Raw genomic sequence first — 9,588 nt, 5'->3', positions numbered from 1 at the left:
AGAAAGCTTTAGACGAAACAGCTCTACCCACTCTGAAAGATTTTAAGACCTTGATGAAAAGTCCACCACCATCACCAGTACCAGTACCAGTACCAGTGACCAAGACAGAAAAAGGAAAAGAAGAAGAAGAAGAAGGGTTTCAAACTCCACCAGAAAAAGTACGCAAGTTAACAACACCACCTACCTCCAGAATTGGATGGATTAAAAGGATGATGGCCACCCCATCTTCATCACAAGAGAAAAAGAGAGTGAAGACAGAAGTGAAGACAGAAGTGAAACAAGAACCGATATCCCCCGCTGAGACATCCTCCTCCTCTTCAACACCTATTGCCGGTCGCACACGCAAAGCATTGCAATCCAAGAAAATACCCCAAGAGAAAAAGAGTAGCATCCTCCAAGAGTTGGTGCCTTATTAACACACCAACCAACACAAAAAAATGGAAAAAGTCTTAGCCAGCATTTACTACGATCCCTCGCATCCTGCAGGTTACGCGGGAGTTCAAAAATTGTATCGTGCTGCCAAAACGCGACTGAAAAGTCTCCGTTTACCTCAAGTGCAACGATGGTTACAAGAACAAGCTACCTACACTTTACACAAACCCATTCGACGCAAGTTTGCCAGAAGTCGCACCCGAGTGGAAGGCATCGATCATCAATGGCAAGCCGATTTAGCCGATGTCTCTCATTTGGCCAGCTACAATCGTGGCTACAAATATTTGTTTTGTGTCATCGACGTCTTTTCCAAATTTGCTTGGGTCGTACCCTTGACTTCCAAATCGAGCAGCGAGTTAGTGCGAGCCCTGCAACGGGTGTTGAAACAAAGCGGTCGTCACCCTCTTCGATGGCAAACGGACAAAGGCACCGAATTTCTGAACCAAGCTTTCCAAAAAGAATTAAAGAAACGTGACATTCATTTTTTTACCACCGAGAATCCCGAAACCAAAGCCAGCATCGTGGAACGTTTTCAACGCACTTTGAAAGAACGCATGTGGAAATATTTTACGCATCACCACACTCTGAAGTACATCGACATCTTACCGCACCTGGTACAAGCGTACAACCAATCTTACCATCGAAGCATCGGACGTGCCCCGCAAGAAGTGACTCCCGACAACGAAGTGCTGGTGTTTGAGCGTCTGTTTGGTACGTCCCCGACGAGGGCTGTCCCCAATAAAAGTGGAGAGTTGGCCGTAGGAGATTGGGTGCGCATTGGCAAAACCAAACGCACTTTTGACAAAGGTTACTTACCTAACTGGACGACCGAACTGTTTCGCGTCACTGGACGAGTGCATGGCCGTCATCCTGCCGTCTATAAATTGGAAGACATGAACGGAGAAGTGCTCAAAGGAACGTTTTATTTGCCCGAGTTACAACGTGTCACCAAAAAAGAAGACGACGTGTACGACATCGAAAGCATTCTCGAACGCAGAACCCGTAAAGTGGGCAAACGACGTGTCAAAGAAGTCAAAGTACGTTGGAAAGGATATCCACCCAGTTTTGATTCTTGGATCGACGCTTCGCAAGTCATCGACTATAAAAAGAAGTGACCATCATGCCCTTTCACACAGCAGACGCAGCTACGTCGACCACTCCTCCTTCACCTAGTTCTTCTGTGCAAGATTTACAAAAACAACCCTTGTGGGTGTGGTGTGGAGAACGTGTGCCTAAAACGCAAATCGTCTTTTTCTGCCAAATCTTCGTGGTGTATTGTGTCATCGGGGCAGCCATCGCCAATTTGAGTTTGCAACAAGGAGACAAACAATTGTGGACCATTTTATTGAGCAGTTGCATCGGTTACCTGCTTCCTAATCCCTCCCTGAAATTCACCTCGAACGGGAACCACGGGAACCTTGTGTCCAGTGCCAGTGCCAGTCACCACTTCAACCACAACCAGAACCCCATTGTAGACGGAGACACGCCTCTGACGTCCAGTAACCCCTCGGACAGCCACAGAACTCTGGAATTATGAGTCACCAAAACCAATTTTACTTAACTTTACCCAGTGACAGTTCGATGGAGGTGTTTCCCAACAACACGTTGTGCTGTTACACGGCCAAATTACCTCAGGCCATCCAGTTAGATCACGAAGCCCATTGGGAAGTGGCTTTAGTAGAAATGATTCACCCGACCCAAGTCCTCAATGTCCTTCCCAATCAAAATTTTTTTGATGTGGAAGTTCATGACGAGCAAATGCAACAGTGGATGGATAGCAATGTCAAATATGACAAGAAAACCCGTACACAAAAGTACACCACCTGTCACTTGTTCATTCCCCCAGGCTATTATTTTAGTGGTCAACATTTGGTCAGCAGCATAACCTCCAGGTTTAATGTCGTGTTTCTGAAAGCTTTGGAGCATGTCAACAAAAATGTCACCATGGAGTACCACAAACCAGCTCGTCGCTTCTTGATGAAATTTGAACGAAGTAAAATCCTGTCCATTTTATTTTGTCCTGAATTGTTTGACATGTTAGGCGGAGACATGGACATGAGAAAGACCATGATCAAGAAAAACGAATTACCCATCGTTTACGACAACGAGTCTTTTAGCAAGTTATTTCGTGCCCCGGTAGAACTGAACCAAGGACTGAATTTGATGTTCGTGTATTCCGATGTGGTGGAGTACAACGTGGTGGGACACACCTCCGTACCGTTACTGCGTGTCATTCCTTTCAAAGTAGATTCTGCCACGAACGCTGACGAGGAAGGTGGAAACACTTACCACGTCCACCGCGAATTGGTCCATCCTCACTATTTGCCGGTCAGCAAGTCGTATTTGGACACGGTCAACATTGCTATAAAAGGAGATTTGGGACAAAATATTTCATTCACCAAAGGAAAAGTCACGGTGAAACTCCATTTTCGAAAACGGTTCTCTCACGACTCTTAAGTCATGTATCCAGTGTACCGAGGGGTTGCTCGACAGCGAGGACACGGCTTAGGAGATATGTTAAAATCGGCCTTTCGTTCGGTGGCCCCGGTGTTGAAACCGATGGTGACACGCGGATTGCACGCCTTGAAAGATGCGGCACTGACGCAAGGCAAAGAATTTCTCCAAAATGTCATCATCGACAAACAAAACCCTAAAGAAGCCTTCATGAGGGCAGGCAAAAATGTCTTGCTGCAAACGGGCAAAGACATTTTAGACCAACGAGAAACACCTATAAATGCCATGCACGCTACCGAGTCAGGCATTCAGCAAGGACAAGGCAGAAAGAGACGACGAAGAAAACACCCTTTCACCAGACTTCAAGCGAGAAAGGCCAAGAAAAGAAGAACCGTTCGAGACTTAGACGTTTTCGATTATTGAGAAAAGAGACAAAAAAATGATGCACCGAGAATCTTGCGCTTGTTACAAGACGGAACTGGACCTGTTTGCCATGCCCCCCACGATGATGACGATGCAAGAATCCCAGTGGGTGGAATTTCACCCCGTCTCCTCACTGACCGATTCCGCTCCCATCTAGTTTGAAATCAAAGGACAGCCCGAAGATTACATCGATCTGAATAGCAGTTACTTGTACCTGAAAGTCAAAATTCTAGATAAGACTGGAGGTCCTATAGACGATGAAGCAGTAGCTCTCGTCAACAATTTCATGCATTCCTTGTTCAGTGGAGTGGACTTGTACTTGAATAACAAACTGGTCAGTAGCAGCATGGATACTTACCCTTATCGTGCCTACCTGGAAAATCTCTTGACGTACGGAATAGATGCCAAGAACACTCATCTCAATGCCTGTGTGGTATGGGAAGCTGACGAACCTACCAAGTTTGAAATATTGGAAACTGATGAAAAGAAAGACAACAATGATGGATTTCTAGAACGAAGAAAGAGAATCACGGGAGCCGACACAAGTTTAGAACTGATGGATCGTTTGCATTTGGATATGTGGTTGCAAGAAAAGTATTTGCTGAACGGGGTGGATGTCCGCCTGAGACTGAATCGTAGCAGTGCCGCTTTCCATTTGATGGCTGATAGTGACGGTTACAAAACCAAAATCCTAGAAGCCAGACTCTACGTACGCCGTGTGGAAGTGTTACCTAAAGTGGGAAACGACATCAGTCAGGCGTTGAGCAGAACGACCGCCAAGTATCCCATACGACGCGTGGAAGTGAAAACCTTCACCATTCCCAAGGGACAGCGATCCATGATCGAAGATCATCTGTTCCAAGGACAGTTACCCAAACGTTTGATCGTTGGTATCGTCGAGAATACAGCCTTCAACGGAGCTGCCGAAAAAAATCCTTTCTACTTTCAACACTTTGGCGTGTCCAAAATCGAAGTCAGTCGCGATGGCAAGACCTTGTGTACCCGACCTTTCGAACCTGACTTTACCAAGAAGAATTACTTGAGATCGTACTTGTCCTTGTAAGAAGCCACCGGACAGTTAGGAACCTCTACCATTCACGGTATTACGTACGCGGATTATGCAGGAGGCTACGCTTTGTGGGCTTTTGATTTCACTCCAGACCAAGGCAGCGACGAGGGACATTTCCACCCTATAAAATCCGGCCAGATTCGTGTGGAAATTCAGTTTAAAGACCTAGACCCTGATGAAACGGTGAACGTCATCCTGTATGCAGAATTCGATAATACCATAGAAATCAACAGTTTGAGAGAAGTCATCCTAGATTACTAGAAACCATGGAAGACTGTTATCACTCTTTACCTAGTGGAGAAACTTTTAGTGTTGAATTATTGTTAAAAAATGTTAGAGTTGTTGTTGTTTAGTGTTAAGTGATTTTTGAATAAAAAATGTTGTGTTTTAAAAAAATTGTTTGATGTTATATTGTTGGATTATTGTTAAAAATGTTAGAGTTGTTGTTTAGTGTTAAGTGATTTTTGAATAAAAAATGTTGTGTTTTGAAAAAAATGCCTTTGTCTTTTGTTTAGCTATAAGAATGTTGGATTGATGCTCTTTCATTTCTTACTATCCCTCTCATGACACTCACTAAACGTTGCGACTCAAAAACCGTGTGGGGGATGTTTTCCTTCACGTCCGCGCTTTGACTTTAAGAACCGGGGTTGTTTCCAGTCTAACCATCCATTGTCGACTCATCCTCCTACGAAGATGTGCTCCAAACTAGCTAAGCTCAACGAAGCCTACGCGAATTTGCATAGGGTCAGACACAGTCTGATACCGAAGCCAGAAGAAATAGAGAATGTGAGAATGTTAAAAATCACTGAAGACCTGATAGAAGAGCTCTTCAGAGAAGAAATGAACAGGGAAAAAGAAGAATGGACAGAGAAGTACAGACTTCAGAGACAGCAGCAACAGCAGCAACAACAACAACAGCAGCAGCAACCTGAAGCTGACAGAGGCTTTGTCGATTGTCGTATCGACACCAAAGAGTTCTTCTTCTCTTTCCGAAGAAGCAGACCTATCGCCAGAAAGTCTATCCTCAGAGGACATCGCATTCTTAGAAACTAAAAAAGAATGCCATAGCAAAGAAAAAAACAGCCCTTTTCAGGGCTACCCAATACTCTAGAAAGGAAATAACAATCCATTTGCCAATGTGTGTAGGTCGAGTGGTGTGAAAATAAACACTAACTCTTTTTTAAAAAAAAATGTGAGGGTATGTGTTTGTGTGTTTGTGTTTGTAAGTGGTTAAGTACGTTGGTATGGATAGTAGATTAAAATGATGTCTTTTTTTGGTGTTTGAGGTGTAAATTTGGGGTTAGATTGGATTGCTTTGCGTATGTGGATAGTCTATTGAAGTGATTTATAAAAAATTTTAAAATAGTGATGGGTAGCATAAAAAGTGAGTGTTTCTTTTAGGTCCGCGCGTTGTTGTTTTTTGGTCATGATGTAGGTAAGATCAATTTTATGTTTATAGGGGATGTTTTCCTTCACGTCCGCGCTTTCACTATAAATTGAAACTCGTTCGGCAGTCCAACTACCCTTCTTGATTGATCAACATCAAAAATGAACACGAGACTGGAGAAACTGTTGGAACTTCATGTGCATCTGGAATATGCCAGGCGCATATTAAATGAACTGGCCGCGGAAGCCATTGTGGAGGAGGGAAGGATAAGAGAGGAGAAGGAAAGAAGAAACAAAGAAGAGGAGGAGAGAAGATATAAAGAAGAAGAGGAAAGAAGATACAAAGAGGAGGAGAGAAGATACAAAGAAGAAGAGGAGGAGGAGGAGGAGGAGGAAAAGGAGAGAAGAAGAAGAAGAAGAAATTTCAGAATCCCAGAAACCGAAAATTGGGATTCTGAAGCCACATATCCTGCCTCTGCTCTCTCCCCCTAAAAGGTAAAAAGTAACTGGGGGATAAGATGTGTATGCAGCGCCAGGCCTGGAAGGTGCCACCATTAACCAGGTGTCCATGAAGTTCCAAAAAAAAAAAAACAGCCCTTTTCAGGGCTACCCAATACTCTAGAAAAGAAATAACGATCGATTTGCCAATGTGTATAGGTAGAGTAGTGTGAAAATAAACACTAACTCTTTTTTAAGATAGTGAGAGGGTATGTGTTTGTGTGTTGGTGTTTGTAAGAGCTAAGGTATGTTTGTGTGAATAGTAGATTATGGGTTACTTTATTGTTTCTTAGCGTATGTGAAGAGTATAGTTAGGGTTTTGTAAGCGCTCACGTAAGATTGTGTGGATAGTAGATTATGGATTTTGTTTATTGTTTCTTAGCGTATGTGGAGAGTATAGTTTGGGTTTTGTAAGCGCTCACGTAAGATTGTGTGGATAGTAGATTATGGATTTTGTTTATTGTGTCTTAGCGTATGTGGAGAGTATAGTTTGGGTTTTGTAAGCGCTCACGTAAGATTGTGTGGATAGTAGATTATGGATTTTGTTTATTGTTTCTTAGCGTATGTGGAGAGTATAGTTTGGGTTTTTATTATATGAAATGAAAAAGTAGGGGGATGTTTTCCTTCACGTCCGCGCGTTGTTTGGTCATGATCTAGGTAAGATCAATTTTACGTTTTAGGGGGATGTTTTCCTTCACGTACGCGCTTTAAGTATAAGAACCCACAGTATTCGTCGTTCAAACCATTCTGCAAAGAATAAAAAAAGAAGATGGCTTCTAACCAAATGGACAAGATACAAACATTGCAAGACGTTTTAGACAACTTAGGAATGATGGAGCAGATGTTAATAAGACTGGTTGAAGACCATTATTCCTATAGTCCCCATCGTGTAAAGATGGAAATTAATAACTTAAAAAAGGTAAAGGACAAGATTAGTGGTGTAATGAAAGAGATAAAGGAGGAGAAGGAGGATGAAGAGGAAAGGATAAGAATAAGCAAATGGAACGAAAAAATTGAAAAAGAAGAAGAAAATGAGAAGAGGAAGAAAGAAGAGGAGGAAGACAAGAAGAAAGAAGAGGAGGAGAAAAAAAAGAAAGATAAGAAGAGAAAGAGTGTAGGAGAGAAAATAAGAAGTTGGTGGAGGAAAAGAAGAAATTAGAAGCAGAAGAAGAAGAAGAAGAAGAAAACCCAAAGGCCCTTTTCAGGGCCAGCCATATTTCTCGAAAATAGATAGCCTTTCCATTGCCTACCCCTTTTTTAAAAAAAAATTTAAAAAAAAAAAATCCCATATTCAATTCCCCTTTGTCCCTAAACAACCCCCAAACTCTATTCCCATGTTAAATTCCCCTTGTACGTATATCGGCCCACAATTTTTTCCCATGTTAATTCCCCTTGTACGTATATTAACCCACGATTTTTCGCCATGTTAAATTTCCATTGTACGTATATTCACCCAGGGGTCTCCGTAATGCTAATTTCCATTGTACGTATAGTGCCCCACTTAACTACTGGCGTGATGCCCCGTTGCTAGACATCACTATAAACTGCCACACTGCAGACATCGTAGCGATATGACACAGATTGTTAATGCTACACTGAAGATACAAATTACACACACGAACCTTTGGATATAATTTTATCAAGAAAGTTTGAATTACGATTCTAAACGTTGCATTAATGTATTTGGCCTTTTAAAAGATACGTTGGACATTGTTGACCATACTTTTGAGATTGTACCAAACACACTGTCTTTATGTTTTAGACTCAGTTCAATGTAACTGTATCGCCTTTTCAGTTTTACAATACTTGTAACCAGGGGAAAACATTTCCTTAAATTTTTGACAAAAAGCATTCTAACGGAATTATTTTTTTTTGGTTACCATTTTTAGAAGGAATTCAAGTTTTACATCCTTGGGAAAACAAGCTGTTGATATCAATTATCACTGCGAACATTTTCTTTCAAAGAAAAGATTTTTGAAGCCTGGGGCTTTTTTATGCATTATAATGCAATTGTGACCCTTGTGAAAATACATAGGGAAAGATGTTATTGGATGGTAAACTGTGTCAACATACAATTAAATATACATAGGTCAGCATTTTATGTTTGCATACACGAGTATGTACGATGGGAGACATGTAGATAGGCAGATGGATCGATTGTTAAAAATCCTTTGATTTAGCAATGCATTTATTGGCATACATTCTTTATACATAACTGCCAAATATCTAATTACTATTTTCGTTGCTATAGTTCATTTTAAACAACATTGTTATACTCCAGTCTTTTCTTTTTACCTTATTTTCTTTCCGTATTCTATTTTGCATTTTTTTTCCTTTTGTTTTTCCTTTGTAAAACAGTTTAAGCAAATTTAAGAATTAGAACTGACCTTGCTCTTCACAATACGGAATTAATTTTCAGCATGTATGTAAGCTGCGAGTCAATGTTTCCCAAGTCAAAATGATTAACTCTGCCGCAAAGTATAATAATCATTTTTTCCTGATAAATACATGCACCAGAAAAACATATTTACTTCAAAGCAATCTTATTTAGTAGAGCCAGTCATTTGTTTGCTATAACGACTGAATTTCAAATTAAAATGGCCGATAGAGTAGCATGCACGGGCCAAAATTAAGAAAATATTGCCACATCGTCATAACTAGTTACAGGGAGCACGGTGGCTCAATGGTTAGCGTGCAGGACTCGTCACCGAAAGGGTGCGGGTTCGAATCCTACCACCAGACCAGCCTGGGTCAGTGATGTGTCCTTGGGTCAGGCGCTGTATTCCAATTGTCTCAGCGCTAAATAAGACGCTTGTTCCTGTGCCGTACAACCACTAACCAAACTAAACCAGTTATCTATATATCTCAAATCATTGAGGGTAGACATTATATAGAACGATAAAATCAAACAGGAAATTGAAACCCGGAAGGCATTTTTTGTTCACTTTTGCAGAGAATAAACAATTTCAAAAAATTCCAGCTCATTTCCATACATTTTTTAATCATAAATGAACGTCTTTTCAAAGATAATCATACAGTCTCAAGAAAGCTTTCTCTCATGCATGATATCAACTGCGTTGTCACGAAATGTTCGGACACATTCGTTTTTACGTTTCCAAAATAAGAGACATCCCAGGGGATGAAATAATCGATGGCTTGGTATGAGCGCAATATTAAGTATGATTAACCAACCAGTTTCGCCTGTAAGGAGGAGGCGATGTTTTGAGTATTTTACAAATAATGTTCAAATGTTATTTCACGCGAATTCATGAATTAATGGACTAAAAGTCAATGTTGTAATGTTAATTTTTTTGACAATGCCGGAC

This window comes from Sinohyriopsis cumingii, chromosome 14 (assembly GCF_028554795.1).
Source record: "Sinohyriopsis cumingii isolate HCF-2022 chromosome 14, ASM2855479v2, whole genome shotgun sequence".
Classification (NCBI taxonomy): Eukaryota; Metazoa; Mollusca; class Bivalvia; order Unionida; family Unionidae; genus Sinohyriopsis; species Sinohyriopsis cumingii.
Note: the sequence above shows the minus strand (reverse complement) of the source record.